This window comes from Malurus melanocephalus, unplaced genomic scaffold, assembly GCF_030028575.1.
Source record: "Malurus melanocephalus ecotype Western Australia unplaced genomic scaffold, MMel_1.1 scaffold_140, whole genome shotgun sequence".
In the NCBI taxonomy this organism is placed as follows: Eukaryota; Metazoa; Chordata; class Aves; order Passeriformes; family Maluridae; genus Malurus; species Malurus melanocephalus.
Window position 1 is genome coordinate 683,883 of NW_026623372.1, and position 17,570 is coordinate 701,452.

A 17,570-nucleotide genomic window follows, 5' to 3' on the forward strand; every position below is an offset into this window, starting at 1 on the left:
GGAAAGGACTTGGCAGTGCTCCAGTCTTAAACCTGCTTCCTCACAGATCAAGCTGGAGCCTTAAAATAAAATCACAAATCAAACCCTAAATATTTTGAGTATGCCAGGAGTCAAGCACAAAAGCACGACGGTAATGGTTTGAATGCCACTGCATCTCTCTGGCTTTATTAGCTCTGTTACTGCATTGATGGTGATKCAAACACTTTGGATACATTGAAAATTATGGATCTAATATCTAATTAATGATTATTGTGCCAGAGCCCATCCAGGGTGGTTCTGCGTACTGCCCGAGGGAAAGCAGGTGCCATCTCAGGGTAGCTCGGGAGCAGCTCTGTTGACAGCGTGACAACTCTGTCCCCGTCACTGCCACACTGCTGTGGTTTGGGTAGAAGGTGACGCCTGTGGTCACCAGATGGCTGCCGTGAGCCACCGCGGTGCACACAGGGCTTGGTGGAGCCTCGGCACAGAGGGACAGCTCAGCCAGCTCTGCATCAGTCTCTGTCCCATTGCTCCTCTTTTAGGTGGCTGTTTCTGGCAGGACTCTGCGTTTTGAGGTGACACTTTTCCCCGTGAAATGTCCCAGGTCCTGGGGGTTGTACCGGGCTGGTCAGTGCACAGCRTCACCGGTTTGGCCTCCTCCTGCTTCGAGGTGCTGCACCCTTGGCTTCTTCCCCTTGCTGTGGCCTCAGAAGGAGATGGGTGGGCACACAGGGCAGAGTGTAACACTTYGCTGAGCCCCAGGGGCAGCACCCTCTGAGCATCCTGGACCTGGCAGCTGCTGCAGCCTCCCTTCCCCCCTCCTCTCACAGCACTTAAATGATGCAGGTGATTTACTGAGCACAGAAATACTTATCAGAATAGGATCAATAAATACCCCCCAAAGCCTAAAAATCTCCTAAAAGAACCAAAAAATCCCCCAGGCAATACCAGTCACCCCATGAAATGAAAAGACCCAGCCAGGGAAAGCCTCTGCCCTCTCTTCCACCACCAGTTCCTCATGAGCTCCTGGGCACCAGCGTGGCCCTGCTCTCCCAGCCTCATGTGCCTGTTCAAACACAAACTCTGAGCTCAGGGCTGTCCCCTGTGAGCCCACAGGGACTGTGCCTGATGATTGCATTATCCTTTAAATGCCTTGCAATAGTACTCAGTGAAATCTTCTCCACAATTTTTCCAGGATCTGAGGTTGAACTGAGGGTCTGTAGTGCCCTGGGTCTTCCCTCACCCCAATTTTTTTGTGGATTGGAATAACTTCAGGTAGTCCCATCAGCAGGGACCTCCCCAGCCTTCCAGGATATTTGGGAGATGATCAGGAAGGGTCCTGCCATAACATCAGGCAGCTCCTTCAGGACTCCAGGATGAATCCCATCAGGTCCCATGGGCTTGGGAGCATTTTGATTCAGCTGGTCCTTTACCATGGAGGAGACAAACCAGACCCCAGATCTCCATCCACAGGGGCTTGGCAGGAGGGTGAGGGAGGCCTCAGGCAAAGGTGATCCTCATCCCAGGGATCAGGAGAAGATCTGAAGGAAGTTGAGGAGGCCTTACAGGCCATGGGGTCGACGTGTTGAAGGCAAATATTTTTGAAACATCAAAAACTTCAAAGGAAATGAAAAAATGGTGACACTTTCTGTTCAAATCTGGGTTTTATTTTAAAGTGTAGAGTGGGAAACATGAGGGATGGGAACCTTCTCCATGAAGGTGGAGTTTATTTACAAGATATTTACAAGATATTTATATACAAGATATTGTTCTGAGGGAAGGTGTGAAGTTATCCATGACAAGGTTCATGACAGCCAGGCGGGGACTCCACCACTGCCATGGGCTTGAGAGCCCTTTCTGTGAAGAATTCCTTTCTTAAAATCCAATCTAAACCTCCCCTGGTGCAACTTGAGGCTGTTTCCTCTTGTTCTATCACTTGTTCCTGGGAAGAAGAGACCAATTCCCACCWGGCTGCACCCTYCTTCCAGGTGTCTGTGGAGAATGATAAGGTCTCCCCTGAGCCTCCTTTTCTCCAAATTCAGAAGATGAGGCAGTGAACAATAGTTTAACTCGAGTTCGTTGCTCATTTTCAGTGTTTGAGGGATACCAGAGCCTGGCTCTTGTGCAGCAGAGGGAAAATTAATGCAGGGAGAGGTGGGAAAAATGAGAGGAGATAGTTGCCAGTGAAATTTTACCTTCTGGTAGAGGGCAGGAAAAACCATTACACACCACAATGTCTCCATATTTCACGGAACCAAACTTTGCCAGGCCCTTTTGCTGTGTGAGACACTTTTAGGACCAGTGTTATCAGCTCATGCTGAGCAAAGTCCTGATTGTCATCCTAACCTGGAAAAGGGGATTTGGAAGTGGGAAAGGTGTAATACCTGCACAATGTGGTCTCCATACTGCTGGYTGCTTTTTAAATGAGCTTCATTACACACGTAATTAAAGCAAGAGAGTTGAATGATACCTAGCCATGTTTTAGGGGTATTAATTTCAACATTAAGGGCACCTGGAGATTAAATGAATTAACTCACAGCTGAATCGGGTTAATTGGCATTTTCTTTACCTGGAATGAAGCTGGAAAATGGGAAGGTTTTAATTCAATAACATATGGATATGGATATGAATGTGAATATATTAAATCCATATTAATATGGATCTATTGAAGAGCAGGTTCTTGAACAGAAGGACACTCACTATGAGAAACAATGAATTAGGTGTCAAAGTGGACAAGGGAAAAGCTGTGTGGGCTTCAAGGTTTGGTGCAGGCAAAAGTCCCTTCTTCATACTGGGAGGAAGCTGGGCTTTGGCTCTGAGCTGTGCACACTGTTTTACCATGCAGRAACCTCCCAAAATCAGATCCTGCATCAGGGGCTGCCCTGGGCACCCTTCTGATGCCCTGGATGGGAGCAGAGCTGCCCTGAGCCCCCTGAGGCCACCCCTTCCCTTCCCACCCACATCACATCAGCTCCATCCACATCAGTCACCAAAACCATCAGCCACAAGTGAACGTTCCCAGCACCTGGACACCCCAGCCAGGCATCCCATCCAGGGGTGCACATCAGCCCTGGAGCTCTTTCCTGCCAAACCCCTCATCTCTGGGCTGGACACGCCTGATTTACCAGATCTGGGGATGGGCATCTTCAGAGTGACCTGCACACCTGCATCTCCTGGCTGCTGCTCCGACCCCTGTGGGTCGGGCTCATCAGCCCTGGAAATCTCTCCTGACATCGAAGTGCAATTTAGCACTRCTTCAAATAACAAGTATTTAGCTACAGAGAGATGTGTGAAAGCTGCTGAAATTCCTGGGGAGATGTGATGTATTGCTGAATGTTTGTTTTTCCATGGGTGGTGTGGCTGCCCAGTGTTAAGGCACATAAAGGATGAGCAACCTTTCAGCAAGGAGCCRTCTCTAATCCTCCATTTTTCAGAGCACACAGCCCCCTGACTTTCSTCCTATATCCCCATCATCATCAGACTCACTTGTTCTAAGCAAAAAAATTTATTTCAAAACCCATTTTTCTCCTTTTCCTATGTGCTGCTTCCCAAAGCTTTCCCCCCAGCTCTGGTGGAAATATCTCACCCTGTACCTCTTAACACCATACTGGATTTTTGCATGGGCATGCCACATTCCTGATGGTTACATGGGTGTGGGTAATGCCTGTAGGACTCAGCTCTCCCTTCTTGCTTCCTGTTTCTCTCACAAGGAGCACTTTTGATGATAATTTCCTCATAATTTCTATTATTTGGTCAAGGTCATCTCATGCTTCTTGAACGGTATTTTGGCCGCTTTTATTGACCAAGGCAGCTCTTCTGTTGTCACCCACCACTATATACTCCTAAATTTCTGCCAAGGCATTAGAATAGATGAGTGAAGCAATCAATGTGTGAGGAAATCCATTTCTCTCCCCCTTCTGTTTTCACGCTGAGCTCTTCCCAGCCCCTCCTTGCCAAGCCTTCAGCCTCACATCAGCTCTGTGTGTTTCCATCCTCTGGGGCTGAGGTAGCACCTCCTAATGCAACATCAGTGCAAACCCRCTTTAGATCAATTGTTCTGCCTAAAAATAAAATCAAATCGCTGACTTTATCAAAGAACCCTCCTACATTAMCTGACCCAATCTGGTACTATAAATCCCATTTTCTGCTTGTCYCTCTATYTTTGATCCTTTTTTTKCATCTAAAACCTGCTCTGTTTTCTYGTGCAATACCAGGGTCAGGACATTTGCCTTGTGCTTGCTCAGGCCCTCTCCTCCCTGCCACAAAATAAAGTTTCCACTTTCACAGTTGCCCTGCCAACACAGCTGATCTGATGGATCCGTGTAACATCATCCTCTCTGGATGTCTCAGATGCTGGTTTCTTGGACAGAGAGCAGCAAGGTTTCTTGGCTAAGGGTGTAAAAGGACAAACTGAATCGATCCACTGTGGTGGATCCAGTAATTTTCCATACAGATCCATGAGCCWTTTCTCTCTTCCTGCCATGTCCAGTGTCATTCTCCTGGACACCACAGCAARGTGCTTTTCAAGCCATACTTCAAGCCCTACTCCTCTCTGCAGGGKGAATGAAGCCATCCCTGCACAGCTCCACCCTTACCTGGACATTTCAATAACCTTTAGGTTATTCCTGTGCAAAGCTGAGCCACAAAACCTGGTTTATGGTGATTTTCCTGGTCAGCCTCCAGAAAGATTGTCTTCTTTGCTGCTCAGAGGTTTGCCAGCAGATCTACAGGAGTGCAGCCTGCCTGCAGTAGTGTGTCAGGTTCTGCTTTGTGCAAGGGGGCCTGAAGAGGACTAGAAATGTGTTTCAACACTTTACAGGTACCACAGAATTGGCTAAACCACAAAAACAGCCCAGAAAGATACAGGGAGAAGAGCCATTAGTCTCAGCACCTTCARAGGGCTTCACAGTGCTTTCAGGCATTGTCCTTTTCATTAGCATTASGCTTTGCTGGTAAACACTTTTTCTTTTTTTTTTTTTTGCTTTTGGACCCAAAATATGTTTGGCAGCTTGTGCAGCTCCACCAGCACCAGGGAATCTTATTTTGTTACAATATTTTGACTTAGTCCCCTCTGACATGAGGGAATTTTGGAGATTGGCTCCATTTGGAAATCCCTGCAGGATCTGAAGGGACCCCTCAGCTCYCAGTGCTTGCCCCTCCTCTCTCTTGCCTCTCCCTCTGGCATTTCCAAATCTACTCCTGGGTACCAAGGCAGGAATCCCACAGACAGGTGTGAGGAATCCAGAGGAGCATTTTGTGCAGCACAGATCCCCCCAGGGCTGTTTGGGCAGTCTCTGATCCTGCACCCCACCACTGCTGCCAGTCCCAATAAAYTCAGCGAGATATTTGCTAAAGAAACAGATTGTCAAACCACTTCCCTTAGGAGAATATTCCTTCAGACAGCAGCAAACATTTTATAAAATATTAAACACCCATCATGTTTCTTCTTCTTCAAGCAAGTGCCCACAGAACCAGGGTGACACTCTCTCTAGTGGACAAGCTGAACTGGGTGAGCTCATATCCAGCTGGCTGGTTTACATTTTTCTATGGTTTCCAGCATCAAAGAATTAAAATGTTCCTCTCTTCTACTTTGGAATCATCTCATGATCCCAATTTCAACAGTGTAAATTTTGCCCTGGCATAAACACATGATAGTTTTATTTTTATTTCCTTATTTTATTCTTTTTTTTTATTTTTTAACATTTCAGGTTCACATTTTTGCTGCAGACAATGAAGACTGGAAGCTGACTTGAAAAAAACCAACACAATCTAAAATTCACATGCAAACACATGCTTACAGAGTMAAATTTTAAAAATGCCTCTAAGTATGAGGATATTCAAAACAAACAAAATAAAGGTTTAGTAAAAATACTCAAAAAGGTCAAGCTATTATGCAATGTTGTTATCTGAGAAGTTCTGTCATCAAGACAATATTTCAGCAGCTTTAGACAGATGAGATTTCTAAAGGGGATTTCTAATTTGTATTTGTTTTTAATTTGAGGTTTGGATCACAGCAGCAGCAACAATTTGTTTTGTTTTGTATTTATGGCKGCACATGTTTAAAATGGTAAATCTGCACTGACCTATTAGCCCACAAAAGTGAAATTAGCTTCTGTATTCTCATTCCTTAGCTAGAAAAAATAAACCCACAGCATGCATGTGTAAAATAAATCATATTTTTACAGCTTTCAGGGTTCGTAACCAAAGGCTATGCAAGTATTTGGATTATCACAGTCTTGGCTTTAAAAATAGGAAATGGTTCTTTACCAGAAAGTGATTCTTTCAAGAAAAAATTTTTCTAGCTGCTGCCTTTCATTAAAATGGTATCATTTAATCCAAAATGAAAACGAAATTTGTAAGTAGCTTAATAAAATGTGCATGTTTCTTTGTGAAAGAAATAACTGAAGCACAGAAGGATTCTGGTTTAGTTTAACACCAATAAAGACACCTCGGTCTAAAAGATAATTGAGAGTTAGCACCAGATCACCCAGTGCTGAGCCCCCTGCTTCTCCTCACCCACCTGTTTTTATTGGTTTTGCTGCTCACAACAAATAAAAATGTTTTCCTTCAGTCCCTAAGCCTTAAAAGCAAACACAGATTGAGTCATATTTGCCTTCTCACRGAGATGTGGATGGGACCTGTTGCTTGCCCCCAGTCGTGGCTCTGCAGAAGGGTTACCCAGGCAGAGCAGAGCCTGGGTTGGCCCTCCCTGGTAGCTGGGGTCATCATTTGAAGGCAAATAGGTTTTCTCTGGCTAATTTCTGGCCCTGGACAAACATGTGCATCATTTTACTCATTCTCAAGCTGCTTCATGCCCCAGGATAGAGGAGGATGAATTCAGAAGATGCTCCTGAGCAGGGGCAGGTGAAATCACAGGTTGACAATAACAGCCCAACACTCAAGTCCAACCAGGGCATTTTGGGGSTAGAGAGCAGTGTTTATTTGGAATAAAGCCTGGTTTTACACCCCCAGGGGCAGGAGGGTCCCCAGCATCCCTCACAGGGCTGGTGGGGCAGCAGAGGGTCAGGCTGAGACAGCGAGTTGGACAACAACCCTTGCAAAACCTCTCATTTCCATGTGAAATCCTTCTGAGACGTATCTAGGAATGTCCCAAATAGTGCTGGCTGGTGGGAGTGGAAGGTGCTGACAAATCCAGGGGGAAAAAAGGAACCTTTACTGCTTTTAGTGGGTGATCAGCCTGGCACCGACCACAACGAGGGAGCTTGTTCTGTTCCAGTGGCTGTGGCACAGCCTCCGTGAAAATCAGGGGGAACTCTAAAGCAGCCCTGGAAAGGATTCAAACAGCAATTTGCTCTKGGCATGGCCAGCAGGGAGATGGAGTAAAACAGGWGCAATGGGATGCCTMAAACAAGGCTCRCCTGAAACAGACAAAGTTAAGAGAATAAAAGCAGACAAGTTTAATCCAGGCCTGCTGGWACATTGAGGGCAGACAAAGCTTCCTCCAAAAATGGACCCYGAGTCATGAGATCTTCMCCTTTTATAAGTTCTGTCTTATTAACATCAGGCTCCAACTTTCCAATGACACCTTCAGGTGATGTTGTCAAGCACCTCAAACTTACTCCCTCTAATTCACTGTTGTTTCCATATTTTGGGACTCTGAGGCAGCGAAGTGTCCTTGGATTCAGTCTCAGAGAGGAATTGTTTTGTCTAAAGATGGGAGAACAGTAGTTTTAGTGTTGTACACTAGAGAAGTACAGAATACAGATACATGAAAATATCTAAACTAAAAATCCTAAGGCATCAATGCTCTTGTCCTTCTTCCTGCAGATGTCAAACCCCATGGCCTGTAATGGATGTAGAGACAGGGCAGGAAATAATCAGAGATTAACTTATTCAAAACATGAATTAAACTAAAGCAGCTGGGTGAGGCTTTTTTTCYGCTAGGAATAGGGTCCTGGTTTTCACCCAGCTCTGATTCAGAGATTRACACATATAACCTATGAAAGTCTTCTTAATTTTTTTTTTTTTTACTATCTACATTCTGAGTCCCAACAGAGCTCAGCATCTCCTGAGCATCTCCTTCATGCCCAACCCAATCTCCTGTGGAATCAATGATTTTTTTCTGCCTTCCCCAACCCTGAAATATCCCTGGGGAATACTAGGACAGAGCATACAGCCGTCTTGCTGCTGACAGATCTTCTCCTGCATCGCCTTTGAATGATGACATCCCATTTCTAACCCCCTTCGCTATTGATTTTCATGGTAAACCGACATAATTTGGCTGATACACAATTTTCATTTCCCCCACCGCTGATGAATTGTAACATCCTCTCTCTATGATCCTTTTTTTAAAAAAAACCTTAATAGTCTGGGAGGGAAAAGATGACCTTGTAGAGGTGACATGGCTAAGCCTTGGGCATGGCTTAGCCCCACAGCAACACTCCACATTCCCTACACAAATGGTAATAATTTTGTGATTATTCTGTGACTATTCCAAAAAGTAGGAACAAATGAGTTAAATCACAAATCTAGTGCACTTCCTATCCTGTCTATTCCCAAAGAACAGCACGTCAGCAGTGCCAGAARACACATGGATGATAAGTTACTAATAAATTCATTGTGTTGCTGATTTTTAATGGGCTGATAAAAACACTCCTTTTAACAGTGCACAACTTGCATGAAAAGAAACGGTGGACTATGGGAAAATATTCTACACTTGACTTATAAGAATTGCTATTTTAGCAGCTATTAATTGCCGYAATTTTGCATTAATCAGGTATCGATTGCATTTTTACCAGCTGAGAGAGCAGCACACGCTCCCTCTCTCCCCTGGAGCTCAGCGCAGGCGGTGCCGAGCTGCACGGTTCACAGGGAATCACTAGAGGTCACTTTGATTCCACCGAATGCAACAAAGCCCGAAAGATCTGCGGTTTGTTTCTGCCTTTTTTTGTTGTTGTTCTGAGATACAAAGCAGCCTCTTTTTGCACATGTGTAAAGGCTTGTTTATAGCAGCTCCTTGGGCTGAATTTTTTCTGGTGCAAAGAATAAAAAAACTTTGAAGACGTTTATAAAGCTGTGTCTACATTCATCAAGAGGAAATTTGGCCATGAGTTTCTATTTTAATACGAAACATCTTCTACTGGATTTGATATTCCTGATAACAGATGCCATTATTTAACTCTCAATAAATAGTTCTGTCCTGTCAGGATCCTATAAATYGGAAAAGAATAGCTCCGATGTATAATCTACAAGAAGACATTCCAATATTGCTGCATATTCAGTTATAACAAAAGCAGAAGTAATATTTAGCTGTATTTTATTCCTAGCTTCAGTTGATAAACGAAGTATAGATATTTCCTTGCTAAGAGAAAAAACAAACAAACAAACAAACAAAAAAAAAACAACTTAAAAGGAACACCTTGTGCTAAAGCAAAACACTTCCTGGTGCAAAGAGCCACTCCAAGGGGAGTCCAAACTTGGCCTTTTTATTTACTTTTCCAAAGTGAMAATTTGCCTCCTTGGGAACCTATAGCATGAAATCTGACTTTTCTTTCATTTTGGACATTTGGGACATTTTGGTCCTACCCTGCCATCCTCTCTCATCTCAGGTTCACAGGCACCTGAGCCCCAGGTGTGGAAYCCATGGCTCAGCTCCCTCAGGAATGGCATCACTGATGTCCAAATGCCTGAGTGTTTGGTCCCTGATAGGACAGGAGCTGCACAGGGACATCCCCCTGCCCTGATGAGTAGCAGAATCCTGCCCATTGCTCAATGAGTTGATTTAATCCTCTTTTGGGAAAAGCAGAAACACTTTGTGTGTCTGGAATCTTCGTGGTGCTTAGGTCCTTCTTTTGCTGCAACCAGCAGATCCCACAAAACTGCCCCTTTTCCTCTGCACCTGGTATTGTTCAGCACCTGCTGGAAGGCACCAGGACACCTGATGGATCTGCATCACCCCATGACACCTGATGGAGCTGCATCCCTGCCACCATGGCACCACCAGCTCAGCACACCCTGCTCAGCACTGACAGAGGAGAGACACTGGAACTGATTTGGAATGAAAATGTCTCAGAGGGGCTTGTCCCATTTCCTGTGATCGGTGCAGAAGATGTTTGTACTCRTGCTTGGGAGCCAAGGAGCTGAGGACAGCACCCATGACACTGCCTGTCACAGTGCTGGCTGCAGAAACCGGGACTTGCTCAGTGTGAGCGATCCCTCTCACATCCACACAGCACCAAAGGTGGCCTGAGTGACTCCTGGAGGCTCTATGAGTGACTCCTGGTGTCTCCATGAATCCCTGGTGCCTCTGTGAGTGACTCCTGGTGTCCCCATGAGTGACTCAGAGCAGAGGGTGGGAGAGCAGTGGCTATCCCACATCTGATGCCCAGGACAGCTCCTGGTGCCAGCACTGAGCCTCTCAGACTGAGTCCTGGTGCACAGACTGTGTCGTGCCCAGCCCAGGTGCTCGGGATTTCTCCTGTCCTTTCCATGAGTTGCCCAAACACTGGGCTTTGGAAGGTGGGAGGTTCCCAAGATCCCCAGAARTCCCAAGCAAGGAGTCCAGGTTGGGTGGGTGTCAGGAGAAGCCTCCACCCGTGTCTCCTCRCCTTGGGGAGCAGATGGTTTTGGTGTCCTGTTATCCCTCCTGGAATCACATCACTTCTTCTTTGACAGTGCACACATCCAGGGAAATTTCTGTCCAGGGACAGCTTCCCATGGTGCTCCCTCAGCCCCCCACAGCTTTTTCTCCCCATGGCACTGCATGTCCCACTCCAGATCCCATTAAGCAACATGATGAGCACCTCTCCCATGAGCATCTCTCCTCTCCCTTCCTTCCCCAGGGGAAAATTGAGTGGGAATAGTTTTAATTAACTACGCTGTGCAAGCACAGTGTTTATACCTACGCAGGCAAGGCTGAACAAGTGTGCYTAGCTCTTGGAAAGAGAGGCTCTGAGGTTTGTGGGTTCTCTGAAGTCCTAATCCCACAGTGGAGAAGCAGCTCCAGAGAGAGCTCTKGCTTTGGGCTACACTGGGCTTACCCCAGCACGGACACAGAGAGGGGTGAATGTGTTTGGGGCCAGAGCTTGGTCACGCTGCAGAACTAAGGAATGTCKATGTGCATCCCAGACCAGCACCACTGGATGAGTCAAGGATGTCCCAAATGTCACCTGGGACTTCCTGGGGAGCCTCTGCAGAGGGCAGATGTGACATTTTAGGCAGGATTCAGAAGTAAAGTTAGACATTCAGACACGTTTGCAGGATCTCTCTTTGACCTCTTGGTGTCTCAGCTCACTCATTAGTCCATAGAGATCWTTTCCAGCCAGACTCCTCCAGCCACCAGGTATGTCCTCTCCATGGAGGTACATGGAGACACAATCAGAACCAAAGTCTTTCTTTGGCCTTGATCTGGATAACCCCTTGTGGGTCCTGTTTGTGATGTATCTGTGTAACACAGAGTTTAACATCCTGCAAAAAGCCAGCTGTCCTCTTTCCCAGGTGTTATTAGAATAGACTTAAAAATACAGTAGGAAACATGCTTATTTTATATATCAGAATGCCTAACACTGGCAACTGTGAGACATCTGAAAATTAAATGAGTTTTTTAACCAATGTATAAATTACAAGGGCTTTCAAATAGTCTGTCAGTAAAGATTTTGGATAGTCCCTGCATTTCACCCTGTGCCCACAGAAGAGATCCCTCAGAATGGCACACAGGCAGTAGATGATCTCTGAATCATTGTGTTTCTCATCCCCAGGCTGTGGAAAATTATCCTCAGATATTTTTTGCCCATCTCTGGTAAAACCAGGGAGACAACAATCTGCTTGTTCAAAATCAGAAGAAACCCCATCAAAGGACCAAACCTGGTTCACTGCAASCCCAGCATTGTTCTGGAAACYTGTTTGTCTGTAATAAGGACTATTKTTTTTACTGTTTTCTCCTTCCTACAGCTATTTATAGTTTCAGTTCATTACCAGTGGTTAATATTCTCAAAGTAGTCAAGCATGTGGTCACCCACACAGAAGATGTGACTGATTCTCCTGCGCTGCCTAGGAAATGTWGCCCATGAATGTTCAGGATCTTTCTGCAAGGATCTGGGCAGMTGAGCTGGCAGAGGGCAGGAAAGAGGCCCTGCTGCCTTGGAAAGGTCTTGCTGAGCCTACAAGTGAGTTTGCAAAGCCTTTACCTTCACCTGAAGACGGCCCATGTTGGATTTTCACAGATATATATTTATTTTTTACCAAATTTAACCCCCTTTTTCAAAGTGCAGCTGAAAGTTTCTGAACACATGGGTTAAACYTTATTGCACTCTGGATCAAACACTGGTATTTCGTGCCTCCTCCTGCACTGTTGTGTAGTGACGAAGTTCCCGGTGATTTAAGTGGGAGAGAGGCTGCGTCCTGGGAGACAAAACTTAATTGAGTGTAATACCACAGGGCACGTAAAGTAGGACAACACAGTGTGACCTCATTTTGCCCATACATAACCCTCCTGACATCAGTGGGAGCTGCACATCTGCAGTCAGGAGGTGACATTTGCCCGCTCTTGTCTGCCTGGGAAATTCTTACTCGTTGATAAATTCTATTATTTAATGGTGCAATATGAGAGCRATGGATGCAGCAGGTAAAGCTGAGCAAACACAACTCCCTGCCTGTTTGAAGTTGTGGAAAAGCTTTTGACGCTRGTGGTTTGTTGGATTGAGCCCACAGTACACAGTGATTCATAATCATTTTCCTCAATGAAAGCAACCGGGCCGGCTTGTTGTTATTTGTGGGATCACATATTCATTATTTGCAAATATTTGAATGGCAGTTGGACTTTCTGATGCCTGTGAACCCCACAGCTTCCACTGGTGTTAGCACAAAATGGTTATTCATACAAACACTGCCAGAACAGACTTGTTTGGTACTGTACGTTTATTACACTCCTGTTTCCAGAAAATCTTTGCTGAGTAGAAAGGGCATCATTTGGCAAAGCCAACAAAGCTTGCACCAAACCAGTGACTATTCCAAGAGAACTGTTCATGAGCAATCCTGAGACTAATGTTTATTTGCACTCATCACAGTCTAATAGCTAAACACAGTGCTTAGTGCTGTAGAAAACAGGATGGGGCTGACTTACAAGGAAGAGGTGAGCTGGGTGAGTGAGGTTTCAGCTCCCTGCTCAGGGCAGGCTGCACGAGCAGAAGGACTTGGCAGAGCTCTGAATGTCCCAGATTTTAAGCCTGGGATTTCTTAAAACTAATCGTGTTTTAACTCTTTGCTCTCCTCCCTCTCAGAATAGATTTCGAAGAGAATATAAGGGAAGTTCTTAACAGATGGGATGCAATGCTGCTGTATTTAGGAAATCTGGTCTCTTATTTAGCAATACCAGTTCCTCAGGGGGATGGAGCCCCTCTGTCCCTGCAGACATGTGGGACCTGAAAGAGGCTCAGTATGGGCTGAGATTAGACCCAGGACCACAAGAGTGGTCTGCTCAGAGCCTAAACTACTCAAAAAAAAAAAAAAAAAAAAAGCACAGGGAATGCTTTAATGGTCCAAGCTAGGCAGAGCCTGAGCTGTGTCCTGCTTGTAGGTAAGCGTACTCCAGCCAGTGAAGCCCTAAAACAGGTCTGTGACACAGTGACTGTCTGTCACAAGACCAAAAGGACACAGCTGTAATTGCACACAGATGGATCCTTCGATCCCTTTCAGAGAATGCTTTCAAAAGACTCAAAACTTGGAATGATACTGCATTCCCAAGTATAATTTCCTGCGAGCACATCCCCCTTTCAATGACATCCTGGTGTCCCAGAGGTCTGGTCCAGCTTTGCCCCAGAGATGAGCTGAGGAAGGAGGGGTCCCTGTRCCATTCCCAGAGTCCAGCAAGCTGGGCAGAACTGCATGAAGCACATGGTGTTCCCACAGCACCCCTGCCCATGTCCGAGGCCCCCTGCCCTTGGGCAACAGTCCAATGTGAATTTGGTGGCCAAGGAACCCTCCATGGCCACGCCACACAGAGCATCCCTTGTCACCTCTCCTCCTCAGTAATACAGATAGACATTTGTTCACACCAAACTGAGCAAATCTAGTATTTATTTCACATTTAGCTCACAGACATCAAAACAAACATTTTCACCCCAAACAGATTTTCTGAACTTGTGGTTTCACTTCTGATTTGTGGCAATATTTGTTCAAAGAGATGCCTTGCTCCCACTTAAAAATTAAAGGAAAAGCAGTTATAAARGGTCCTGCACTTGGCTTTAAGGTGCACAATCGCCCGTGCACCCAGATCACCTCTGGATACCACTCTTGATTTCACTGGAGGCAGGAAAAGATAATTAAACTCATATTTCCTGGATTTGCTCACTTCTTTCCATTCCTGAAAACCAAAATTATTTAAATACGTAAGCCTAAATACCCCAAATGCAAAGCATTACAAATTATATTTAACAGTCTTGGCACAAACRGTGGCTGTGGGGCTGCTATCAAAACTGAGACAATCCCATCGCTTGTAAATATGCCTTTTTTAAAGATGATTTTTTYCCCTTTCAGCCTTCATAGGCCAAGGATCACATTAACACTGCTCCTTTGAAAGCTCTGAAGGGCTCTGCACACAGAAAATTGACCTTTTTTCAGTTAAGTTTGAACTAGTTTTAAGGCAGAAACTGCTGAAGAGAGAATTTCAAAAGCTTAAGRAATCTAGTGGTCCCTCATGGCTTGCAGTAATGAGTAAAATAAAATGCTCTTTCTGGTTTCCTTCCCCCTGTAATTGAAATAGATGCTGTACTGGGGCTGCAAAACTGCTGCCCAATTATCGCCCAGCCGGGCTGATTTACATCTCCTGCTCAGCCCTGGCGTRCTGTGAAATGCTCAGGAGGGCCAAGGCAAACATATTTGTATCCTGCTAGGAAATGCTGAGCTCCTAATATCAGGATAATGYTATCATACATGTGCATTTATACCTCTAAAGGTACAGCTAAGCAAATTTTGCCATGTGAGAGCATGAAGAGCTGCTGGCTGAGGCACAGCATGGGTACCTGGCTGTCAAAGACCTTGTTTGCCCCAGTGCTTGGTTTGGATTTTAGTTGCACTGTGGATGAGATTCTTTTTCGTTTATGCATCCAAACTTCCCTTTGGAGGGTTTACCCAGTGTCTGAGCACCAGGGCACTGCAGGAAAGGTTGGACAAGTAAACACAAATTAGTCCCAGTCTCATTAGGGTCATTTCTCACATGGGCTTGGGTGGGGGAGGTGGAGAGAACAGGCAGCTGCTGGAGGGCCACCCTTCAGGGCACCTCTGCCTCCCCACAGAACCCCTCCAAATGAGTTGGCTTTGCAGAGCCAYGCAATATTTCACAGGTAAGTGACAGACTGCCTACGTGGCTGCAGGTGGGAGAAGAGGGAGGTTGTGACCATCACATGAAGCGTCACCGGCACAAGTCCTGATGTGTTTGGAGATTCCRATACCAAATCCCACAGGATCCCCACTCTGCATTTCAGTGTCACCTGGGTAAAATCCTCAGAGCTGAGGGTGTGTGATGGGAATGCCGTCACATATCAGACATTTCAGGAAGTCTCTGTAATTTCTTTAATTATTCAGACAACAGAGCACAAGGATAATAGCTTCAAGTACATTCTTATACATTATTTTAACAGTAATAGATATGTATTTAGTCATAAACTATTCTGTAGCCACCACTATGTGTACATTGTATACAAACTATTGCCATACTCGGACCCTGAAAATGGACAGTGACATCTCCTAGAGGTTTTGCACAAGGCTATGACAGTACATCCTTCATACGAGAGCTGGAGCTACGGGTTGGATTGGCCCACCTAGGGAAGCACTTTGTAACACACAGCAYGGAGGGGTGACCAGACAAGAGGCGYCGGGGSAGAGATGGAATACAGATGTGGTGAGAGGAGGACATAAACTGCTTGGGATAAGTGCAGTGGAGAGCATGGCACGGCATTGCTTTGCTCGGTGAGACAGTCTGGTGTGAGACAGCATCTCAGGTCCTCTCACACCACAACGCTCTGAGCTCATCTTGGCCTGGGGGTGAAGGTTAAATGAGGCAATGTCTGCTGTGGTCCCACCCAGGCACGTGCCCTGCCCTGGCACAAGTGTGGGCTCTGGGCTGGTGGCTCTTTTACATCTCAGCTGTGATTCAGACTGAAGCCCTCCAGCCAGTGGCTCTAAGTTTGATCACTGACATCCCTAAACACCTCCACCACCCGGTCTCCAGAGAAGGCACATTCCAACACGGTCGTTTCTTTGAGTGTAAAGGCCTTAAAACATGGCAACCACCTCCCAGAGACAGGCTAAGAGAGCTCAGACACCCAGAGGCCAGACTCTCACAGCAGAGACTCATTTGTTYCACAATCATGTTCTCATACACCCCAAATCAGCTGGGTTTGCAGCCTTCAGCACACCCCAAAGACAGGGAGGTGGCAGCATSCAGGCTGGGGTGGGCAGCAGGTCCTCAGCACCCACCAGGCAGTTCACAGTCCCCCGGGATACTCCACATTGGATGGACGTGAGGGTGGCTTGGTTCCTCTCCTGGTGCTGCAGCACGCTGTGGTCACACCAAAGTCTCACCATCCTGGCYGTGTCTGAGCTTTGGAAGGTTGGAAGCAGGCTTGGATTAGAAGTAAACAGGAAGGAGAGACCACATCCATCTGTTGGGGCTCAACACAGCAGTGCTCGTTTGTGGGGCTTGGTCACCAGCTCCTGACAGCGCTCCAGAAGCTCCGARGATGTCGAATGGAAGAGCACGGCTACACTCTCTGGAGACGGCCCCAGGCAGGGACATTCCGGGAGGCCCTGGAGCTGCCGTCCATCCCAGCAGACAACGTGGCTGTGTCTCTGGAGCAAAAGGCCTGGTGGATGAACATCCTAGACCGGCGAGTAATGGAAACCAAAGAAAAGGTGAGAAGACATTCAAGGCAAGCTCCCTTCCAGCACAGTCCCGTCGCAGACGCACACGCACATGCACACACAATGTTTTGCAAAATTTTTAAAGGGATCCTGGAAACCCTCCATGGAGGAGCACACAGTGCAGCAGAACCTCACTGATCAGCACCTGTCAAGGATGATCTCCTCGGGGTGGGTTGGGGCTGGGACCAGGCAGGGGGTGCAGCRCTGGCCCCACCACTCAGCTCCTAAAACACATCTCCAGCATGTTCGCCCATCAGTGGCTTGGGATGGGATCCTGCATTACAGCTAAGGGATGTCTTTAAGAATAAACCAACAAATCTTTATCCTTTGGTTTGCAAAGGGCCTTTTGCTCTATTCTTGGTGGCCCCAAGCCCTGTGCTGTCACTCCAAGTGGCCAGTGAAATCTGGTGGCCATCTCCTTCTTCCAGCATCAGCCACACAAATCCCTCTAACTCACCAAAGTCCGAGTCTCTCCCTCGGATTTCCATCTTCTGGGCACCCAAATTGAAGCCCATTGAAATCCCRGTGTTGCCACAAGGAAAAGGCAGCTGCCTGCCTTCCCATTAAYGTGCTCCAAAGGGAAAACTTGATTTAGCATCCTCAGAAATCAATTTTAAGAGCCGTCCACAGTCTCTGGACCAGACTGGGAAGTGGCCACGGAGCCGGGGCTGGAGCTGGAAGAGAGGAGCATCGCCTGAGCGCGGATGGGGAGC